This window comes from Macrobrachium rosenbergii, chromosome 2 (assembly GCF_040412425.1).
Source record: "Macrobrachium rosenbergii isolate ZJJX-2024 chromosome 2, ASM4041242v1, whole genome shotgun sequence".
Classification (NCBI taxonomy): Eukaryota; Metazoa; Arthropoda; class Malacostraca; order Decapoda; family Palaemonidae; genus Macrobrachium; species Macrobrachium rosenbergii.
In genome coordinates, this window is record NC_089742.1 from 73342315 (window position 1) to 73365959 (window position 23645).

The 23645-nt window shown below is 36.9% G+C and overlaps 1 protein-coding gene across 3 annotated transcripts in view; it reads right to left on the reverse strand.

Moving 5' to 3' along the window:
* The window catches only part of HPS4 (Hermansky-Pudlak syndrome 4 protein), a 363238-nt gene that overhangs the window by 136116 nt on the left and 203477 nt on the right, over nucleotides 1-23645 (reverse strand). The window contains exon 1 of one of the 3 annotated variants that reach the window (XM_067120917.1): nucleotides 3117-3176. The exons of the other annotated variants lie outside the window; for them this stretch is intronic. The gene's annotated coding sequence lies outside the window, so the exon portion shown is untranslated. Of the gene's footprint in view, nucleotides 1-3116; nucleotides 3177-23645 lie in introns of those variants that run through there. 3 annotated transcript variants of the gene reach the window in all.

Here is a 23645-nt window from a genome sequence, read left to right on the forward strand (position 1 = left end):
TTGTGATGATGTAGCACATTTCAGTGATATGCCTGACATTTTGAATGAAGGGTCTTTTGAAGCAGAGGTGCAGCATGTTGCTCGTTATGTTGCAAACGTCCTGTTGCCCATTGTAGGCATACAAGCATAGTATATATTTACTTTAGATATTTTCACACTTATTAGGACTGCAAGTTCAATGATGATTCGTCAGCCACATACAGATAATGTTTCATTACAATTTTTTTATATTAGTAGAAACAATGCTTCCTTTTCAACATCATCTAAATTCCTGTGTTGTAATACTGTTTATATTTTCTGTATTGTACCCTACAGACAGCAGCTATAGTGAGAATCCACTGGAATATATGAAAAAATGAGTTTTATATTTAATATTTCATATCTTATTTGTCGTAGATTTAAGAACAGAAATAAAGGTAAAAACAATTTCGTCACTCGTATTTTGAAGATACGTGAGAGGCAAATCAAAGTCCAAGTTTATATTCTTTCAATTTCCACGCTCCGAAGCCAATGAACTTAGTCATCCATAAAACCTCAAGGCATTGTTTCAGTCAGACCAGTAAGTCAATGCAAGTTCTGCGTCGAGGCATCGGTCACGTCATCTGTCTGTTAACGACGTCGACAAGAATGAAGAACGGTGGGCCAGAGGAAGTTACTAGTCGGTCAAAAAATTAAAAGTAACTCGCAGTTGGCTTCGTCATTTAATTAACAATTACTCCATTCCTGGATGGATGTTAAATTATTTTTTAACAGTTGAACGCCCACATATTAATGACGCGTGTGGCTCCTAACTGGCTTCACGGAAAGGGTGTTTATGTGGAAGAGATGGAAATTAACATTCAGTGATCTACCCCTGCCACTGCCTTAAAGAATGAGCGAGTGTTTGTCCTGAATCCAGGTAAAATAGTCACAGAAAAAAATGTCACCTTAATCTTTCCTAGATAGTAACCCCCAAGGGTTTTAGCCCGGTATCCACCTTTGCGGCGTGTTTGGTACAAGCCCGTTGCGGATGCCCGTAAAAACATAAACAAAAGACTGTAACCATCATAAAGATAATGATCCCATAGAAATATTAGTCCTAGATAACGATCCCGAAAACCCTTGGGGTCACTATCTCTTACTTTAACTGCTACCATAAATTCATGACTTTTTTTTTTTATAGCCAAAATTGTGACTCTTTTCCTGTGACTTTATTGCGGGCCACCGTTTGCCCTAGCTTCCATTTTCATTTTACCTTTCTTCGATGATGAGGTGGAGGTCTGGAAAAGGATTTTTGGCTGAACTCAGATAAATCCAGCGAGTAAAAAGAAAAAGACTCGTTCTGTTATTCAATAATCTGTTCCCGAAAAGAAATATACCTTACAGTCGACCTCTCAGGAACACACGAGACAAGTTGTAAACTAAAGCTCAAGTATTTTCTGCCTTAGGTGAAATCCAATATTAATTACAACTTTTGTGATTAATTACTTTCTTTTCTTATTGACTTTTAAGACTATAGACGTGTCAAAATCCAAGTAATCACATTTCGTCCAGCTTCATGTCATATTTGATATGCAAGACATGGTGAGCTGGCTCCAAGCACCTTCTTTGTATAAAATTACAGAAGCCATTATCGGAGGGAAATTGGCTGATCGCATAACTCTTTGGTTGTCTTAGTTCTGGACGCCATTAAAGAGGACACTAAAGCTATGAGTATAGCATGTGTAAAATGTGGAAAGCGATTTTTAACTCACTGCGTCACCTTTCAATCACTTCAACAAGATAGCATTACATTCCGTTCTTTTGTAACAAAAAACTAGGAACATCATTCGACACCAACAGTATAAAGAAAGTACAGTGTCTCAGAACATAGAAGTTGATGAGAATAATTGATGATTACACAGAATCTTTAGTACTATAAAATAAGAACGGGTAAGGGTATCGTGTGGAACTGCGACGTAAAGGGACCTACATGGCGCTTCTGTTACCCCGACAACCAAGATCTAACCTTCAGCTGACTGACAAAAATAATAAATAAATAAATAAATAAATAAATAAAAATAAAAAATAATAATAAGTAATGGAGGGCAGGAACCAAAGGACTAGATGTCTGAACGACAGAACATTCAAAATAACTTTTAGAGGTTCCTTTTCTCAGTCTCCAAAACGCCAGCACAAAAATTCAAAAATGGTTTCCACTGTCTTATCAAAGATTACATAAAACGATCTGCCTAATGGGTTACAGTCTTTATGCTTTAAATGCACAGCCATTGTGCAATTCATGCTGAAATCAGTATTCGGTGCCTATGATCTGAACGATTTTGTTTCCTTAGTCTAACAGACAAAACCAACAGTGCGATCGAAAGAAGTGGAAAATGAACAACAGACGAATCAAACATAACAGCATACTTATTAGGAAGAAACTGACACAAAAACCAGACAAATTCATGGGAAACATACAGCTGACGATATTTTATGACTCCTCATAAAAACAACAAAATGCACAATTACGAAAAATCACCAAAACTGCAAAGCACACGAAACAGTGAACGCTAAAATGCCATCCCAGTTCCTTCATGAACTTAACGGTACTAGACGCGACAGAAGGCCAGTTGCCCGTCACTAGGTTCTTTAGACCGTGCTCAGGCCCTTGCAAATGAGCGTAGTTCCTGATAAACAGTTAAACTTAGATGCTGGTAAGAGACAACAACACTTCTGAGCACGTTATGGATCCGGTAAATACTGAACGCCGACGAAACTTTGAAGTCATTGCACGTCTTATTGTGAACGTTTATCACAGGCGCATTTGCGACTCGCAGTTTGTTCACGTTAACAGATGCTCTCAAATCAAATGGCAGAGTCTACTCTTTTTTGCAAGTAAGAAATTATCCACAAAAGGCTTCACGTTAGATTACTGGCAGATGTTTAGAACATTTGTATAGAGGAACGAAGGAGTTGAATTATATATGCCTAACGGGTATTTATCACCTTATTATATATTGCACTTAGTTGGATTACGCCAAAGGCGTTAACAAAATCTTCCTTGTACTTTGCCAAGTCCTTTTCAGGGGTCCACAAAACAAATGAGTCAACACTATGAATCCATAAACAAATGAGCTAGCACTATGAACCCATACCAAAATCACTAAGAGTGGCTTCTCAGCGCCTCCGTTCCACATGACTTCCCAACGATGACTGACACAACAAATACTGAAGAAGCCAACATGACCAGTGGGCTTAGGTTACCTCTCACTCATGGTCACGAGAGAGAGAGAGAGAGAGAGAGAGAGAGAGAGAGAGAGAGAGAGAGAGAGAGAGAGAGAATAGCTGATGATTGATACATGAAGTGTTTAATGTATCATTTATGATGATACGCAACCACATCCAGTTATTATAATGATATACTATTACGACTAAATGCGTCACACACGGCATACTCAATCTTATAAAGTTCAGTTCTAGAACTCTCACTGAACCATAAAATCTTAGTTCCTGACGAAAATAAACAGCATTTCAGTAAACAGCTGGGGCATAATCTTAAATATCCACACTGGAAACGGTAGATAATTAATTGTCAGCGACAACTGGGGTCGAGTCTAAATATCTGCGATGAAAAAGGTAGATAATTCAGCAGGCATCGATATCACACAGTACCAACAGAAATCATCTGAGATAATAATGACACCACTGACCCTATTGCACGCAAATATTGATAACACTGAAAATGGCGAGCAAATAAGGGTAGTTGGGTTTTCACGGTGTATGTAAAGGGGTTGGGAACCTAACACGGACGGAAGAGATCCGTATCAGGTGTCCTTGGGATGGCGTATACGGCGTCGTGTGCTTCTCGTAGTTCGAGATGGGCGCTGGACAAGAAGAGAAGAGGAGGAACGAAAAGGAGAAAAGAAAACATGAAAGACTGATTTTTTAGTATCTTGTTAATCAAGTGGATTTAACAACTGGACATTATCAAAGACCATATAATGTTTGGCCAAGCTACTGGTCAAGTTGAAGCATATTCATCGGACGGCTTAGGAAGTGAAAAGTGCTCTTGCTTGTTTAGATAATAAAAGCTGTAATCACAATCATACATTAACTGTGGTAGTGAATTAATGAAATTCAGTGCAATTAGGATATAAAATGAAAAAAAATAAACTGTACAAATTTCAGACTAAAGATAAAATTATCTTGAGAAATGGAGACCCCCGCCATTCTAACTATTATTTTCCTCTCAAGTGCTCAAATTTTGGTAAGTAAAATGATGTTCCTTAACCCAAGGCAGCAAAGATCAAAATGTCTAACATGCTAAAACCTCCATCGGAGTGCTACGTGAACCAAGGTCGCCTCGAAGATACGCTAGTGTCAAGGCACCACCCTCCGATTATCTTCAAAGCTTTGTCATAACAGACGAGCGCGCGTGGCGTGGGCAGACGTGGCGAAAACACTAGTACTATATAAAGGATTAAAATTTTGTAGTTATTTGAAATGAGGCGTGGTGACGTCAGAGAAAATACTCAGGAAATGTCCCGGCCATTTCCACAGGATCGTTTACATAATATGTTTGGCGCGAATTCCCTGTCCACACGGCACTGCAAGGTCAGTGCTTCAATCATATGCCTTGATGATGCAATGAGATATTGCGAAACGCCGTCGGCAAAATAAACTGTTGTTTTGATATACGTGCTGCCTTTTCCTGGATGCCCGCTTATTAGCTCTCTCTCTCTCTCTCTCTCTCTCTCTCTCTCTCTCTCTCTCTATCTAGCTATATATATATATATATATATATATATATATATATATATATATATGTATATATATATAATGCATATATACACATATATATATATATATATATATACATACATATATATATATATATATATATATATATATATATATATATATATATATTAGCATACAAGCATTTGAGGTTGAGACGCCATATCGAATGATGAGGTTATTTAAATAACCAGTGGCATGATATTTTTTTATTTGGAAGAAGTTGTTTATCAAATGTTCATTTTAAAAAAATAGAAAATAAATAAAAAGAACACATACACACACATACATAATATATATATATATATATATATATATATATATATATATATATATATATATATATATATATATATATATAGTATGTGTATGAGCCTTTCTTTTTGTTTTACCTTAAATATTGAGGAAGTGTCGCTTCTTCATATGAAACATGCAGTAGCCAGATTAACGGCATGAAACATGCCGTATTTATTTCCAAGTCATTTTCATTTTCCGTCTTGTTACTCGTCTAGTCTAACTGTCGAACTAGAATTCTATCTATCTGTCTGTCCATTCAGCTGTCTATCTATCTATCTATCTATCTTGAGTGAATAAGCAATAAACGCTCCGATGGTCGAGTTAAGCCCTCAGGTAAGCCAGTCTCGCCCTTAAACGCCGGTCATAAGTGTGGTGCAAAAGCCATTCAACAAGACCATTTCAGTTCGGGATTGACACCACGCTGTGCTAACACCGTTGTCAATTTGCTGAAATCGAACTGTTTAATTCTACGAGGATTCTCTCTCTCTCTCTCTCTCTTTGTGAGTTTATGCTAACACACAAAAAGACATACACAGACACGCACATACACATATATACATGTATATATATACATACATACATACATACATACATACATACATATATATTTATGTATATATATATATATATATATATATATATATTATATATATATACTGTAAGTATGTATGTCTTTATGTATGTATGTAGAGGGAGGGGACAATTCCAACAAACTGGAATCACTTGGAAACCAGTGCAGTAAGAATAATCTTTGGTTTTCGACTGAAAGGGTGAAATTAATCTAAAAGCAAAGGAGAAAAAAAAATATATATATATATATATATATAGAATATATATATATATATATATATATATATATATATATATATATATATATATATATATATATACCAAATTATGAACAGTGAATACTTAGATATGATATTTTAAATTATATATGAATATATGGAAAATACGGCTCTCTCTCTCTCTCTCTCTTTGTGAGTTTATATATACATATATACATATATATACATACATATATATATATATATATATATATATATATATATATATATATATATATATATATATATATATATATATATAGATATATACTGTAGATATGTCTTTATGTATGTATGTAGAGGGAGGGACAATTCCAACAAACTGGAATCACTTGGAAACCTTAGATATGAGATGATAAATTTTAAATTATATAATGTGGATAGAATGAGGTGATAAATTTTAAATTATATAATGTGAATAGAATGGAAAATACGGCTCACAGTCGCATTTTTCTTGTTTTTATCTGTCTTACAGATAGATAAAAAAAATAGCCGTCCATAACAATGGACATTCCATGTTTCTTAAAATATAGGCCGATTCGTGAGTAGACATTAAATTGGGCATAAAGTTCAGATGTTACATCTTCCTTGTCTTAGAAGGAAGTAGCGTAAAGAGTTAACCAAAATAGACCATAGAAAATGAGCTGCTTTCTGACATGCCTGCACACTTCAGAGGTATCAGTTGTACAATTCTAGATTTAAAAATTACATTATAAATTGGAAAAACCTAGCAATGTACGTTGTAGGATACAAACATCTAAAAGTATTTTATTCCAAAGAGCATATTCAATAATACAAAGGAGCTTTGAACTTAAAAATTGTGAGGGAGCGTAACTTTATCATCGATTTTTCAGTAATATTCATTCTTTCTAAGTTTTAAAGCTTTTCTGGCAACATTCAAGTAAACTTCTTGGCCTTCAGTTGGTCCACCAGGTGGGTCCCCTCTTATCTGACGATTAATATAATTCCTCTTTCTTCTACATCGTAATTGTTTTCCAATAGATGTCTCATTAATTTCTTGTTGAATGTCTCCTAGTGTTTGCATGTTTTTAGATCTTGGGGAAATCGTCGAATAGTCTCTCGAAAAAATTCGCTGTCAAAGTGTAAGAAAAATCAATATCTATCAAATATATTCACGACATTTACAAAATCATATAATAAATGGAGTATATAACGATCAATATCTATCATGGCGTCTTTGACGTTTTAAAGATTAAATATTTATACAGATCAGGTTGATAAGTTTTATAGTGAGTTAATGCAATGATTAGATATGAATTAGGCCATCCTACTGGCTTAGTCAGTTCCTGAAAGTGAAGTGGAGCGGAAACGCTCTACAGAACGTAAAGACAAACGCGAAAAGGCAAAAACAACATTAACCATTAACATTATCTAGGTGAATATCCAGGTTTATTTTCCTGTCGGCAGGCGTGTCGGATGAGCTCACAAGAAGAAGCCTATGCAATTTGAAGGGGTTACGTGAAGAGCGCGACCCCGAGGGAAATGCGAAAGAAATATGAGGACAGAAACATGAGACGTCTCAAGCCCTGATGTCGCTGCTCTCGGCATACGATCACTGCGCCGCCGGTATTGATTTCTCATCATCAGAGGTCAACAGTTTTCACACAGATCGTCTCTCTTGTCGGCATTTATAACTCATTACGAACTTTTGTCGCCGTTGCTCAATATGAACCAGTCGCCCAACTTCTTGCCTTTATGGAAAAGTTATCAACTTCATTTGTGTATCTTATTACATTAATGAGGGCAACTAAATGGAAAATTCTTTTATGCGAAATCTACCACCACAAAAAAATTCTTTGGTTCTTATAAACTAGGTCGAGCCATACTGTGCTGATGCTAACAAAGTTCCTCATTAGCTAGATTAACGAAGAGCTTTGCATATGTTACAGTTTTGATTTAAACGTTATTATTTAATCATAAAACCCAGAAAGCATGAAAAAATGTCACGCTAGGAAGTGCAGCATGTATTTGCTAACATATTAAGTATGGGAAATATTCCACATTAAATAGAAAAAGATTTTAAGACACCAATACAGTGATTACTTTTCACAAAAGACCAACGTTTCTGTCTGCCGTGATGATAAAGAAAAGTAGTAGTGATAGGAAATGTAAAAATCACCAAAAAAGGACAAAAGCATTAAAATCCAAAAGGTTACGTACAAAGAGAAAATTAACAGCAAAAATTTTCATATTTCCCCTTCTTAAACCTTGTCCATCGTCTGTGCGTGTGTCTCTTCATCATATGATGATGGGATAGCATTGCTTCAGCAACCGCATAACTGTCATCAGACGTGGGGATGGAGTCGAATTTCCTCCACTTAGACAAGCAACCGAGTGTTCCTTCTCATCCCCTCTACCTCGTCCTGGCAATTACATCACATCTGAACGTAACACAAAGTCTTTCTTCTGCAATGCATCGTGTCTTCCGCATGTTATGTTCTAAGTGCACAATTTCCTTCTACAGTTTTCGGGCAGAAAACCTACAGAACATTTTGTAACCTTCGACGAAAAAGCTTTTGGCGTGAGGAGTTGCTCGACGTGGCCACAAAAAATGAGATGCACGATAATGTAGCTGCTTATTTTTGGTATTTATATTAAGCAACTTGGTTTGAAAGTTACTGTATAAAACGATACGTCCTGGCTATGTAAATATCACGTTGCAACCACCAGAAATCACATTTAAATATATTTAGGTAGTTTGAACTTAATTTCGTGAGTGTGAATTACTTGCTAATGGACATATCAATCATATTTCATGGATTTCATTCCTATAATTCTTTTCTGGTAATGTTGAAGTGAGCCTTGACTCTATAATCCATTTTCTAAGGTTTGAAGGCTAAGGACATATTTGCTTGACCTCCAATGCCATAATCCAATACATAACCTGTTTTCTCTTATCTAGACCGTTTGTTTCTGGAATCAGGTCACAGATGAAATTAATCATTGTTTTAATTTTCATATGTCTACTCTTGCGACATTGCAATTTAACATGGTGTACTGTAAAGCAAGGTTTCATATTAATCCCAAGAGAAATTGGGCATGTGATTTCCATGAAATTATTCTTCAAAAGATGATAGCAATTATGCTGAATATTTGTGGCATGTTGCAACCCAATAAAATTAAGGAAATGTGGTTGTTATAGTCTCTTAAGCTCAAGATGTATTTTGCTATGAAATAACTTTAACCCACTGCTCAGGGAGGACTAGCTTGGCTGTAGTGTTTTTGATCAGCGTGTCATGTGCTCCCTGGAATCAGTACATCCCTGTACCGCAAGAGAAGAACGGTGAAATCAACCTTACGTACGTTCTAAGTAGCACTATATAGCTAAATAAACATGTTGAAGATTAATGGTAACTGTAATCAAATCTAAGTTAACAAAATTCGTTTGTTTTATCCCAAAAACTACCAAACATTTAACAAAAAGATGACTCTCCATTTTACTGTTCAGGTCGATAAGCTTCTTAACCATATTAGCTTTAAGCTTGACTGCCTCGACTTTTCAGAAAGTTGTTCGCAAGCAATTTAAAATGCTCACTCTTGGGACCCAGTACATTTACTACCCCTCCATTATTAGCTAATGATGGTATTTTCCTGTTATTTTTTAAAAGATATCTAGCATCTTTCATACTTTGGACAGTTACCCCCTTTTTTTTACTGGAGAAGTCCGAAAACTTGGCCTGCTCCAAAGGACGATTGAAAATTTTAAAAATTTACGAGATGGTGTGCTCCCTTTCCTCTAGAAAGTTGATCGTTAATCTTCTGTACATACACCTTGAATAGAAATACTTGCCCTATGAAATCCATTGTGCAAACAGAAAATACTTAGTTACTTCGATACTCTCTTAGCTTTAACTAGTTACACAAACACAAATGTAATAACAATGTAATAAGGACTCCAGCCTTGTTCAGCCTCACTTAACCAGAAGGTCCCTATTATGAACTTCAGAACTTAGGTGTTGGAGGTTATCCACTTCAACTAATTCTTCAGTTTACTGCGACTGGGACAGGCAGTTGCTGTAGATGGCTATTTTACAGAGCCTAAAAGATTGACATCAGCAGTGCATTCCACAAGGTAGTGTTCTGGGACTGTTAACATGAGATTCTGACATCAGCAGTGCATTCCACAAGGTACTGTTCTGGGACTGTTAACATGAGATTTTGACATCAGCAGTGCATTCCACAAGGTAGTGTTCTGGGACTGTTAACATGAGATTTCTGAATTTGCACATAAAATAGTATAATGTACAGATAATGCAACACTTGTAACAACAGTATACTTCCAACTATTCCAAAATCAAGTAGCTGCTAGACTGGAATACGAAGTTAACCACAGAAGGTTCAAAACCTCCCTGTATCAAGGAAAAGCAGAAACTAGTAAAAAATGCGCCGAAGTTTCTTCGGCACAATCGAGTTTTCTGTACAGCGTATAATCAAGACCACCAAAAATAGGTCTATCTTTCGGTGGTCTAGGTATAATGCTGTATGAAACTTTAACCACGGCCCTGTGGTGGCCTGTCCTATATCGTTGCCAGACGTACGATTATGACTAAATTTAACCTTCAATAAAATAAAAACTACTGAGGCTAGAGGGCTGTAATTTGTTATGTTTGGTGACTGATTGGCGGGTGGATGATCAACATATCAATCTGCAGCTCTCTAGCCTCAGTAGTTTTTAAGATCTGAGGGTGGAACGGAAAAAGTGCGGACGGACAGACAAAAAGACAACGCCTTCTCAATAGTTTTCTTTGACAGGAAACTAAGAATGAGGGTTTGCTATGAAGGTAGTAATAATTTTGAATATTAAATTTCACGGTTACAAGGTTCAAGAAAAATAAAAGCAGGAAGCAAAAATCTGAGAATGACTGATTTCCTTATCAATTAGGCGGAGGATTTCTCTTTTTGAGTTCAACAGAAGATATCACCTCCAGAAAAGAGGCAGGGAAGCCATCCTCCATTGAAGACCAAGAGGCTGACAGAATATGTAAGAGCAACCGTTTGATGAAACCTTGAGTTAGTCATGGCCCGGAAGGAGAGAAAAGATGTAGCACCCTAAATGTGAATACAGCATTTCAAAGATATACAAACAAGGTTAATATAAACTTCTGATTGTTACAATGAAGAAAATTCTATGTTATTTAAGAATACATCTTATATTTCAAGAGCAAATTTTTCAAAGTACCTTTAAAATACACTAATCATCCAAAATGTTGATAAAAGTCAGTGGCCAAAATTAGATTTTCATAAAAAAAAAAGAATGACAGAACTGAATGGGAAAAGAGATTGAGAAGTGAGTAGAAACTATATTTTGGAAACGGAATTCTACTGAATTACATGATCATCATTTGTGTAAGCTCAGAAGATCAGAGTTCATAAGTGAAGAAAGAGTAATCTGAGAATGATTTTCAACCATGAAAAAAAAAAAGCTGGGCTGTGAATATTGAAGGAAATGGAAGGATGGAACATCGGTAAAACCAGGAATTGGAATAGAGGAATACTTGAGGTCACTGATAAAGAGGAAAAAAATTAAGTGAGAGAACAGAAACCTGAAGAACACTTCTAGAGATGGGGAGGGGTACAGATGTAACACCCTTAACAAAATATATATAATTTTTTTTTAAACTCGAAATTTGGCTAATAGAACCTTATAATAGAAAATGCCAATTACTAAACCACCAATGAGAAAGGACCAAGCATCAGTAAGACAAAGAGTTCCTCATTTGACGGGTGGGTATCGTTCTCAGCTAGCACTCTGCTGGCCCCGCGTTCGATTCTCCGACCGGCCGATGAAGAATTAGAGGAATTTATTTCTGGCGATAGAAATTCATTCCTTGTAATAATGTGGTTCGGATTCCACAATAAGATGTAGGTCCCGTTGCTAGGTAACCAATTGGTTTTTAGCCACGTAAAATAAATCTAATCCCTTGTGCCAGCCCTAGGAGAGCTGTTAATCAGCTCAGTGGTCTGGTTAAACTAAGGTATACTTAACTTAGTGAGACAAAGAAGGTCACCAGAAAACTTGATTGCAGAAGTCACACTAGTCATTCAAAAGGCAGACTTTGGTAAGAACGGACGCCAAGAGAAACAGAACGGCAGTTTGAAGGACCACAGCTGTAACCCTTCTTTGGAACTGACTGAGCAAGAGCACGTTTTCACGAGGATGTATAAGAAACGACAACATAAACAAGTGAAAAATGCGCCGAAGTTTCTTCGGCGCAATCGAGTTTTCTGTACAGCATGTAATTCTGCATGAAACTCTCAGCCACGGCCCATAAAACTCTCAGCAGCGGCTCATGAAATTTTTAGCCACGGCCCGTAGGTGGCCTGTGTTGTTGGCAACTATAGTGGTACAAGACGCACGATCATGGCTAACTTTAACTTTAAATAAAATAAAAACTACTGAGGCTAGAGGTCTGCAATTTGCTATGATTGATGATTGGAGGGTGGATGATCGGCATGCCAATTTGCAGCCCTCTATCCTCAGTAGTTTTTAAGATATGAAAGCGGACAGAATAAGTGAGGACGGACAGACAAATAGACATCTCGATAATTTTCTTTTGAAGGAAACTAAAATGACAAACAACAGTAACAAATTTACCTTCAAACTCCTGAAGGAATCATAAAGGAATAATATCCAGGCTGTAGGATTACAGGTAGGAAGGATCCTTGTCGCCCTTTTTTAGATGTCAACGTTCACCGTGCTCGAAATGTCTTTCAGTTTGCTGTTAGCAGGAAGCCTATAAATGTATATTCATATATTCAAAATGATCCAAATCATAGTGATAAAGTAAAGAAGGCTACTTTTTTTATATTGTAACAACATATCTCGTTGATACTGAAACAATATACCTTGGAGAAATCTTACTGAATCTGTTGTAATAAAATATCATTGCGAATCAATAAATGTAAGCCTAGGAATGTATTAGCCCGACGTCTTTGTTGTTAAGGAGATTTCTGTTTCTGTATAATCAGCCGCTCAGCTGTTTCTGTCTTTTATGCTGGTATTAACTGGTTTCCTTGTATAACAGTTCCTCCTAGGAAGGGTCGGTATAGTTCTCGGCTAGCACTCTGCTGGGCTGGCGTTCGAGTCTCCGGCCGACCAATGAAGAATTAGAGGAATTTATTTCTGGTGATAGAAATTCATTTCTCGGTACAATGTGGTTCGGATTCCACAATAAGCTGTAGGTCCCGTTGCTAGGTAACCAATTGGTTCTTAGCCACGTAAAATAAGTCTAATCCTTCGGGCCAGCCCTCTCTAGGAGAGCTGTTAATCAGCTCACTGGTCTGGTTAAAATAAGGTATACTTTTTTCCTTGAGGGATTGTCCGTTTCCATACTGGCACTGGAAGGATGACATGGAAGAACGACACATGTAACACTGTTCATATGTAACTTTTTCTCTGTCAGTCTGTCTCTTTACTCTTTAAAAATTTCATTCTCACTTTTACGCATAGTTACTCTCTCTCTCTCTCTCTCTCTCTCTCTCTCTCTCTCTCTCTCTCTCTCTCTCTCTCCATTTCCATGTCCATACGGATATCGGAAGGACAACATATCTAATACTGTTCATACATAGTTTTTCCTCTATCAGTTAATCTTTCTCTTACTTTTTTCGATTTCATTCTTCTCCCTTTTACGAAAAGTATCTCTCTCTCTCTCTCTCTCTCTCTCTCTCTCTCTCTCTCTCTCTCTCTCTCTCTCTCTCCATTTCCATGTCCATACGGACATCGGAAGGGTGACAAATGTCATACTGTTCGTAAATAAGTTATCCTTTATCAGTCGCTATCTCTTGTCTATTACTCTTTAATTTCATTCTTCTACCTTTTACGCAAAGTCTCTCTCTCTCTCTCTCTCTCTCTCTCTCTCTCTCTCTCTCTCTCTCCATTTCCATGTCCATCCGGATTGTTCATAAACAAGTTATCCTTTATCAGTCGGCCTGTTTCTTGTCTATTACTCTTTAATTTCATTCTTCCCCCTTTTACGCAAAGTCTCTCTCTTTCTCTGATTTTTTTTTCTATCTAACATTAGCCCTCGCAGATACTAACGACTGGTATAGCTAATAGTTATAATACCTGTCCCAAAGAAAACTCTTGTGTGTGTGTGTGTGTGTGTGTGTGTTTGCATAAAGGACGCGCAGGAAGGGTAAAGGTGGGGGAGAGGAGGGGACAAACCAAAAATAAAATTCCGCGCTTTTAAGGACAGCTGAAACTAACAAATATATCACAAGAATTTGACGAGAAACACAATTCCTGGAAGCGCTTACATTTACATCCAAATGCCCTCTATCATATTTGGCTTTCATGAAAGATTTTGCTTACACCTGTATATTGTCAGATGGTCGATGAACGGCGTAAGAGTGTTCCAGCTTGAACGAGGGACCTTTAAATAAACAAGACTTTTGAATTAGTTAACCAATTTGCACTTCTTCGCGGTTCTGACACGGGAGTGGGTGGTTTTTTGAAATAAGGATTCCGTTCTTATGAGTATTACAATATATAATGGCATATCTTTCCCACGAGTCTGTGGTTATTCTTTTTCTAGCAATTACCATCCTCAAGGCATTTCCGTTGTCTTCCCCCCAAACACACATATACACATATATATATATATATATATATATATATATATATATATATTATATATAGTTAGATACGTATACAAGCGCTGCATTAAGATACAAGGTTCTGAGTACTTACTTTGGTTAAATCATTTAACTGTAACAGGTGTTATAACATACCTGAAAGAAAAAAAGAAACCATTTTAAATAACCTTACTATTCCGTTTTTTATACTATATGAAAAATAAGCATCGTTTTTAACCAACCAAATCCAGCTGAGGCACTAATTAAGGATGTTTGTGGAGTACCTTCAGCTCCTAGCTACACCCACTATTTGAGCTTTCATGTGTACTTTCCTTTCTTCTACTACTTCTTAGTACACCTGTGGGCGTTCTCTCAGTTTCTCCTTTAGGTCTTCATCTCATTTGTCTTTGGTAATTACATTTAATGTGTGCGTGTGTTCAGTGTGGAGGCATATGCTTTTATGCATATTTATTTTTAAAATTTCATTGTCATTATTCATTTAGTCCCAGTGCTTGGCCAATGGCCCAGACCTGGTACACCATTTCATTTTAATCCTTCGGGCCAGCCCTGTGAGAGCCGTTAATCAGCTCATTGGTCTGGTTCAACTATTTTTAATAATAATAATAATAATAATAATAATAATAATAATAATAATAATAATAATAATAGGCCGTCCAAGCGTTTCAACTCCTTTCACGGTCTTAAGCGTTGAATGGCTAAAAAAGCTAAAAGTGCCCGAGTGCTTGGTTTTGTAGTCTAAATTTCATGATAAAATGGAATAGAACACAGAATTTTGGCCAAAAGGCCAAATGCTGGGGACCTATGAGGTCACTCAGCACTGAAATGGAAACTGACAGTAAGAAGGTTTGAAAGGTGCAACAAGAGGAAAACCTTGCAGTTGCAATATGAAACAACTGCTAGGAGAGGGTGGAAAGTAAGATAGAAGAAAGATAATAAGAATGGAGGTACAGTAAAAGAAATGAAAGGGTTGAGCTTTGGGCCAAAGGGGCGCTGCAAAGAACCTTAAGTAATGCCTATGGTGCACCGCATGAGGTGCACTGATGACTCTACCCCCTTACGGGGATTTCATGATTAATTCATTCCTTCTAATCAGCTGAATAGATCCCCCTCTCTCTCTCTCTCTCTCTCTCTCTCTCTCTCTCTCTCTCTCTCTCTCTCTCTCTCTCTCTCTCTCTTCTGGTTCCCCTACGAGATAACAATTCAGAGACAACATGTAAAAGTTTTATGGCTTTCCTCAACATTTTTCCGAGCTCATTTCTAGTTTTTATTCTTATTAGTGGAGCCTCACATTTAAATTTGGAAATAAGAATCGATTAAGTAATTACCATTAAAAATAATCCGACAAATTCATGGAATTATATCCTGACGTTACTGATTCAATTAAAAATGAAATTGAGGGTGAGGCTATATGTGCATAAAGAAGACTTTTTTAAAATTTTTTGTCCAATTAGACAACAGCACAGACTGGTATGAGCAAAATGCCAAACTCATTAACTGTAGACCGGAAATGAAAACGGACCTAAAATACATCTAATGAAAGTGCCAGCAAATTCCGCACGAAAGTTAAGTATTGTACTTAAACGTGACCTCGTCGTGATTATGGTGACACGGGTTCGTTTCTCGCTACCGGACATCATAACCACTTCAAATTTCTTGCACTTGAATCTTAAGGCTTTGCAGCGAAAAGCGTATCGAAAAATGTGCGAAGAATTCGGGAAGTTACGGGGGCATTGTGGCTATTACAATTACACACACACATTTATATATATATATATATAGATATATATATATATATATATATATATATATATATATATATACATACATATATATATATATATATATATATATATATATATATATATATATATATATATATATATATATATATATATATATATATAACCTATCATATTACACAATTATTTATTAATTATTTACACAATTATCTGTGCATTAACAGGACCTCATTGAAACTGGATGGTATCTAGCGGAGACATTCAATACTGAATAAATACCTCCGCTAGATACAATCCGGTTTCAATGAGGTCCTGTTAGTAAAAGAAAAAAAAAAAATATATATATATATATATATACTATCTTATGACTGAACTGATAGAGATAAGATATTAAGGGTTAACAACTCACACCGGAATACCTTTTACCCGAAGGTATTCTGTCCCGAGTTATTAAAACTTGTAATAATTAAAGCAAAGTGTGTTAAGGAGACTGGCTGTTCGAGCATAAAAGAGATCTGTTGCAGGGTCTGTTATGTTTCCTTTGAAAGGACTTTGGTGTTCCTCATTGGACGGGTGGGTTTTTCTCAGCTAGCACTCTGCTGGCCCCGCATTCGATTCTCCGACCGGCCAATGAAGAATTAGAGGAATTTATTTCTGGTGATAGAAATTCATTTCTCGGTATAATGTGGTTCGGATTCCACAATAAGCTGTAGGTCCCGTTGCTAGGTAAACAATTGGTTCTTAGCCACGTAAAATAAGTCTAATCCTTCGGGCCAGGCCTAGGAGAGCTGTTAATCAGCTCAGTGGTCTGGTTAAACTAAGGTATACTTAACTCTGAAAGGACTTTGGAATAGCTGATGTCTGCAGATGGTGCGGTTTAGACTCGCATCATTGAAGAGAAACCGCAGAGAATAGTGAAAAACGCTAAAGTGCTTCAAGAGAAGAAAGCTGAATATGAATGGGCAAGGGTAAGAAGGTTACGAGGATAACTCATGGAAGCCAGGCAGTGGCGTAACGCCGGGGCTAAGGGGGAGACACTCTGGCATCTTTTCAGCAGGTCTGGTCTGGCATAATTTAGATTTGTTATTAGCGAATTCGCTTCTAACAAAGTTGGTAGGGTTCCGTTATAAATCTGCTGTGTTGTTTCAGTTTTAGCTTTATGAAATAAAATAAATGATGTAGATGTTAGGTTTAAAATGTGCATTTAGTTTTCACCACTTTAATACTTTTTAGCAAGGGAACAGCACTTTCAGAGTCCGCCCCGGGCTCCACTATTGCTACTTACGCCACTGAAGCCGGGAACTTGCAGCAGTGAATGTTAGTTTGGATAGGTCACAAGACAAGAATGTCCACGAAAACAAGAGATGGAATTTATGAATGAAGGAAATATTCATTTAAACATATTTTGTTGAAATAAGCGGGGTTCTTAAATGCAAATGAAAAATAAAGATGGAAGTTGCAGAGATACAGTAATTGCTCAGTGGACTGAAATAATAATAAATAAATATGAAGACACAGAATTGCCAACAAAGCTAGCAAAGGTGAAAAGATGGATCAAAGCATTTTGAATAAGTGTGATCATGTGGAAAGAATGGATGATGATAAGCTGCCAACAAGAGAGTCATTCAGAATGCACGGAAGCAGTAAGACAGGAAGATCGTTAAGTACTGGCAAGATGGACTGGAAAAGGGTACTGAAGTGTCTTCGACCCAGGTATGTGGAAGCGCTGGTGCTGATAAGGTCTTCTAAACAAGAGGTTCATTCAGCAAAGGAAAAATGAACGTGATATCGGTGAATCGTTTTGTGCTGTGGAGGCGTATGCAATTACATTTAATATATTTAGATTTAGAATATCTGTCGACTAAATCTCGTTGTCATTTTCAAACTGATATTAGAAACAATCACGCAGATGATCTCACAATATCGTTTGTATTATAGCCTGGTGCACAATTCCTTTTTAACGTACTAAGTGAAAAAGGCAATTACTTTCATATTGTAAACACAACCCGAATAGAACGAACAGTTGCTATTATTAGTATAAAATTTTTCACATAGATTGTCATTCATAATAATTTAGAATGCCAATATAATAGCACTGTCCTGAACTATATGCAGCAGCTTCTGTTGAATTTATAATCATTGTATGTAATTTTTTCTTGAAAAAAATATTTCTATTTAAAAGCTTTTGCCGCTCGTGCTACTGCATTTCATGTATCAATGAAATGCAGTGACGTGAGTGGCAAAGGTCAAGTTACTGCAGCCCTTCTACCGACACTGACAAGACTTCTTCCTGCCCAAAGGAAAATCAAGCTTCCGAAATTCGGAAATGTTGCTGATATCTGTAAAAGAGTGTTTATTTCATTGGTTCACTTTCCTCTCTTTTTACGTTTTGTATAGACTTGTGAGTTTTCTCAATGTGATGTAAACATTGCTTACTCGGAGTGCCTATAGTTGGCCCAAGTCGAAAAATTCTTATAAATGGCCTGGAACTGCTCTTCAAGACATGAAGGCCTGTTCGGCCTGAAAAATCAGTATTCATTTCCTCCTGGAAAGTTGCCTTCACTCAATGAAAGGAATGCTTTTCCTCTTTGTTTATCCGGTCCGGTGTCTAATAAACCAGAGTACAGAGACGCATTCATTACAAACTGTGCATGTAATTTTGTATTTATGTCAATGAGATATAGCTACTGCATGCATATTACTTAAGATCACAAGGCTCAATAATTTCTGAATAAAATCGTATGATGCTTTAAAGGAGTTTTTAAAACCAGTGAAAGGCAGTAGATAAACCACTAACGGAAACCAATGAATTTTTTGGCCCCGCTCTTTGTAGAAGGTCGTCTCTGTGAAAAGTTATCTGTGCGGAAAAACTCCAAGTCTGTCACAGTTCCCTTCAAAGAAGGTTTGGAGAACACCAAGATATACAGATATAAAATTTAGACACAGTTCATACGCATAAGACTTGGGGCTTTCTCGCTTCAAGCACGTACGACTATTTTTAGTTTTCAGTAAAAGGAAACTATTGAGATGGCTATTTGTCTGTCCGACCGCACTTTTTCTGTCCGCCCTCAGATCTTAAAAACTACTGAGGCTAGAGCCTGCAAATTGGTATGTTGACCATCCACCCTTCAATCATCAAACACACCAAATTGCAGCCCCCTAGCCTCAGCAGTTTTTATTTTATTTAAGGTTAAAGTTAGCCATGATCGTGCGTCTGTCACCAGTGCTGTAGGTGGCAACAATTCAGGCACCACCGGGCCGTGGCTGAAAGTTTATGGGCTTTGGCCGAGAGTTTCATACAGCATTATACGCTGTACAGAAAACTCGATTGCGCCGAAGAAAATTCGGCGCCTTTTTTAACTGTTATACAAAGTTATGGAATTCTATAGTTGCAGTCACCCAGATTTCACGAATTCATGGAGGACATAGGAGTCTGAAAATCCCTGTATTGAAATTCTGGCCTGGAGGGCGACGCCCTCGCAAACTGCACAGCAATGAATTCCTCGAATGGCGAGATACTGCCAGGTGAGGTAAAATGGTCATGAATATACATATCTCATATTTTCCTATATATCCTAATAATTAGGGCGATGGTTTATTTCCATGATCTTTGCTAATAAAACCACACATATGTGACCCCTTGCCAATAAACATGGAAAATCTATACGTACACACAAAACACGCACGTATATAAATACATACATGTGTGTATGTATGTATGTATGTGTATATTTTTCTTTTTTGACGTTAGGAGCATGCTTAATGATTATAGAGAAATATATTTTCTCGGCGTATCTGTCTGTTTCCAATTTTGGGAACAAGTATTAACTTTTTTTTTTTCATTACCACTTAATTTCTTTTGTTTGAACTCTACAATGCTTTACGAAATGAACTCAGTGAATAAATACCAGCACTGCTTTCCATTTATTTATTCTTTATCAGTCTGTGTCAAATGAAGCGTTCCAGTGTTTGCATGGAACGGCAACTCAATGACTGAGAGAGGAAACCGGCTACAATCCTTAATTTTTTTCCCTACAGGTATTATTTAATCTTTTTAAAATGACAATAATCCTCAGTCACCAGCTGATAAAGTATATAAAAAACATTTACTTAAAAAGATCGCTTGAAATGATCAAGCCTTTATTTGATAAAAAGATGAAGCCAAATTCTGAATTTAGTAGCTTTTGAGGTGCTGTCTGTCCACCTTTTGCAGCATTGTTGAAAGGACCAAAATGTTCTTTCATCAGCAAAATGACGATGCGGTGACCATAAAGATTTTGATACTTGATTGAGGTTACTTGAAGAACCCTGCCTCCATTATACGTCTAGCAAATCCAGTCAGGACAATAAAAAGGACCTAATGAAATATTTGGATTAAAGTCAGTCATCCATGCTATCCATTTCCCAAATAATAATGAAAAAGAAGCAAAGATAAAAAGAGGAAATACGAGAGACTTAGGGGAATAAAACACAAGCTTCGGGGGAGCTTCGAACAGATACCCAGTAAATAGGACGCATGGCTTATAAGATTAGTAGACTCGTCAATTTAATGAGTCCGACAGACACGTATCAAACCATGGCAATCAGCTTAATTTTCTAGCATCGGTTTTCTGATCCATTACTGATGGGTATTGCTGCGGAATTTGGCTGGTGTTCATGAGAATGGCCAACCGAGTCAAAACGATAGCTTTGTTCTTTAATGGCGCTTGTGTTCAATAGCCAGCTGTAAGGCCCGTTGGTGAGCTCACGCTCTGGCCGTGTTCTTTCAGTCGTTACTACAGTCACGAGCACTTAGTGATCTGATTTCTCTTGGATGTGGTTAATTGGAAAGTTTTTTGATTGTTCTAACTGTTACATGACTAGACTATCTCTGAGAAAATGGTCGCATTTCCGCAGGGAGTTCTGCAGGACTTTTATTGCTTAATCTTCGTTCTTAGGAAGTAGTAATCTAATGTGTTTCTATTCTCATGGCACGGTGACATACTATAAAAGTCCTCTCCCATTATCATCGTTTTGTATCATAGGCCTGGCCTTCGGTATTGATGTATTTTTAGACAGAATTCATTTTGGAATCCACCATTTTTTCTTCCCAATTTACAGTAATGAGACAGATCCATCATAAAGTTTCGTTTAACTATTATTGATAAGGGGGAAAGAGAAACGACAGCAGCTTCAGGAACGTAAGGCAAATAAAACTATTACAATATAAACTTACGCGCTCGCTCGTATTCACATGTTATCCTTTTTCTCAATTTTTTTTTCTTGTGTTCCTTCTACCCAATCTTACATTCTGTCTGTCTGTCTGCCTGTCTTCCTCTTCCAGGCTTCTAGTACCCTTCATTACAAAAAGCATGAACTTTTGTCTTTGGCAAAGGAAACGTAATTTTATAATGATTTAAGGAGAACTTTGGAAGTAGAGTAACCATAAGGTTAAAACACACTTTCCATCTGTCTAACACACACACACATATATACATGTGCATATATGTGTGCGTTAATAAGAAAAGGAGAGAGATAAAAAATGATGTGGAGCCGTAAGAATTAAGGGCATGAAAAAATTCTATACATAATTTGAGTACATATGAAGGCAGGGCTCGGTACGTCATCTAAGTCACTCTGTTGAAACAACCGAGGGAACTGAGAAGAGACAATTAAACAAGAAATAAGATCAAAATATACAAAATTATAAGGCCTGGCAGTCTCAAGAGAAAGCATGATGCACCTTATGTACTGTACCGTAAGGTACAGTACATAAGGCGCCTGTAGTTGTAACTATAGGCAGCTACAACTGCTACACATTTATTCCGTAGAAAGATGAGCAAACATTCCGAAATGAATTACTTCCATCAACAGACTGAAAGTTTCCATGAATTCGAAGTCGGATAAAAAGGAATATAAATGTTCATCAAAGTCGATATAATTTGAGATCACGTTTTTACTACAGAGAAAGCGATAAGGTTAGTATTTCAATAAGATTTGAAAAAAACTACCTGCACGCTAAAACACCGTGAGTATTACTGCTGTTCAATTGCATAAATAGTATGCACGGTACATAAGTTAGCTTCAGTTGCGTTTCTCCTAAACTTGATTCTCTGAATGATGAAAATTGGCTCAACATATAAGGCTGTTGATCATAGTTACTGCGGCGGCAGTTTACGAAAACAGATAAATAACAAACCAAACTGAGCAATCGCTTTATTTTTTTAACTAAAAGTCTCACAAACATTGCTGAAATATATTGATGAATATTCCTAAGACTTGCGACTGATCCCAAAATCTAACGGCCGAGTTATCGGAGCTGCTTCACCATTTCAAGAATGTTTTGCTTTCTTATTCTAATCTTTATTCGTTTTATCTTTTTTTTTATTTTCCGTTTTTCTCGGGTTTCCTGACGTATTTCTTTATGCATAAATAATGCACCTAGAACGATTGTTTTAATTTTTCGCTTATGTTTTTAACTACGATGTAAGGTTTCATAACCGCAACTGTGTTTATTACCGACCTAGAGTTCTTCTGTTGCACGTAAATTAGTACTACTATATCGATATAATTACACCTCAAGATTTTTAGCGGAAAACAAAGTCGTGAACGTAAACGATTAGTACACTCGTTACTTCACAATCCACTTACCAGGTTATCTTTTTGAAACAAGATCCAGGATATGTCTGGATACCTTTTGCAGCATTTGACAAACAGGGAGCTTGTTTGAATGACAGAATGACAAAATCATGGAGCTTGCTTGAAAGACTTAATGACTAATTCAGGGAGCTTGCTTGAAAGACTGAATGACAAATTCAGGGGACTTGCTTGAAAGTCTGAATGACAAATTCAGGAGCTTGCTTGAAAGACTGAATGAAAAATTCAGGAAGCTTGCTTGAAAGACTGAATGACAAATTCAGGGAGCCTACTTGAAAGACCGAATGACAAATTCAGGAGCTTGCTTGAATACTTGAATGACTAATTCAGGAGCTTGCTTGAAAGACTGAATGGCAAATTCAGGGACTTGCTTGAAAGACTGAATGACAAATTCAGGAGCTTCCTTGAAAGACTGAAAGGCAAATTCAGGAAGCTTGCTTGAAAGACTGAATGGCAAATTAAGGAAGCTTGCTTGAAAGACTGAATGGCAAATTCAGGAAGCTTGCTTGAATGCCTGAATAACAAACAGGAAGCTTGCTTTAATGACTGAATGACAAATTCAGGGAGCTTGCTTGAAAGAATGAATGACAAATTCAGGGAGTTTGTTTGAAAGACTGAATGACAAATTCAGGAGCTTGCTTTGAATAACAAATTCAGGGAGCTTGCTTGAAAGACTGAAAGACAAATTCAGGGAGTTTGCTTGAAAGACTGAATGACAAATTCAGGGAGCTTGCTTGAAAGACTGAAAGACGAATTCAGGGAGCTTGCTTGA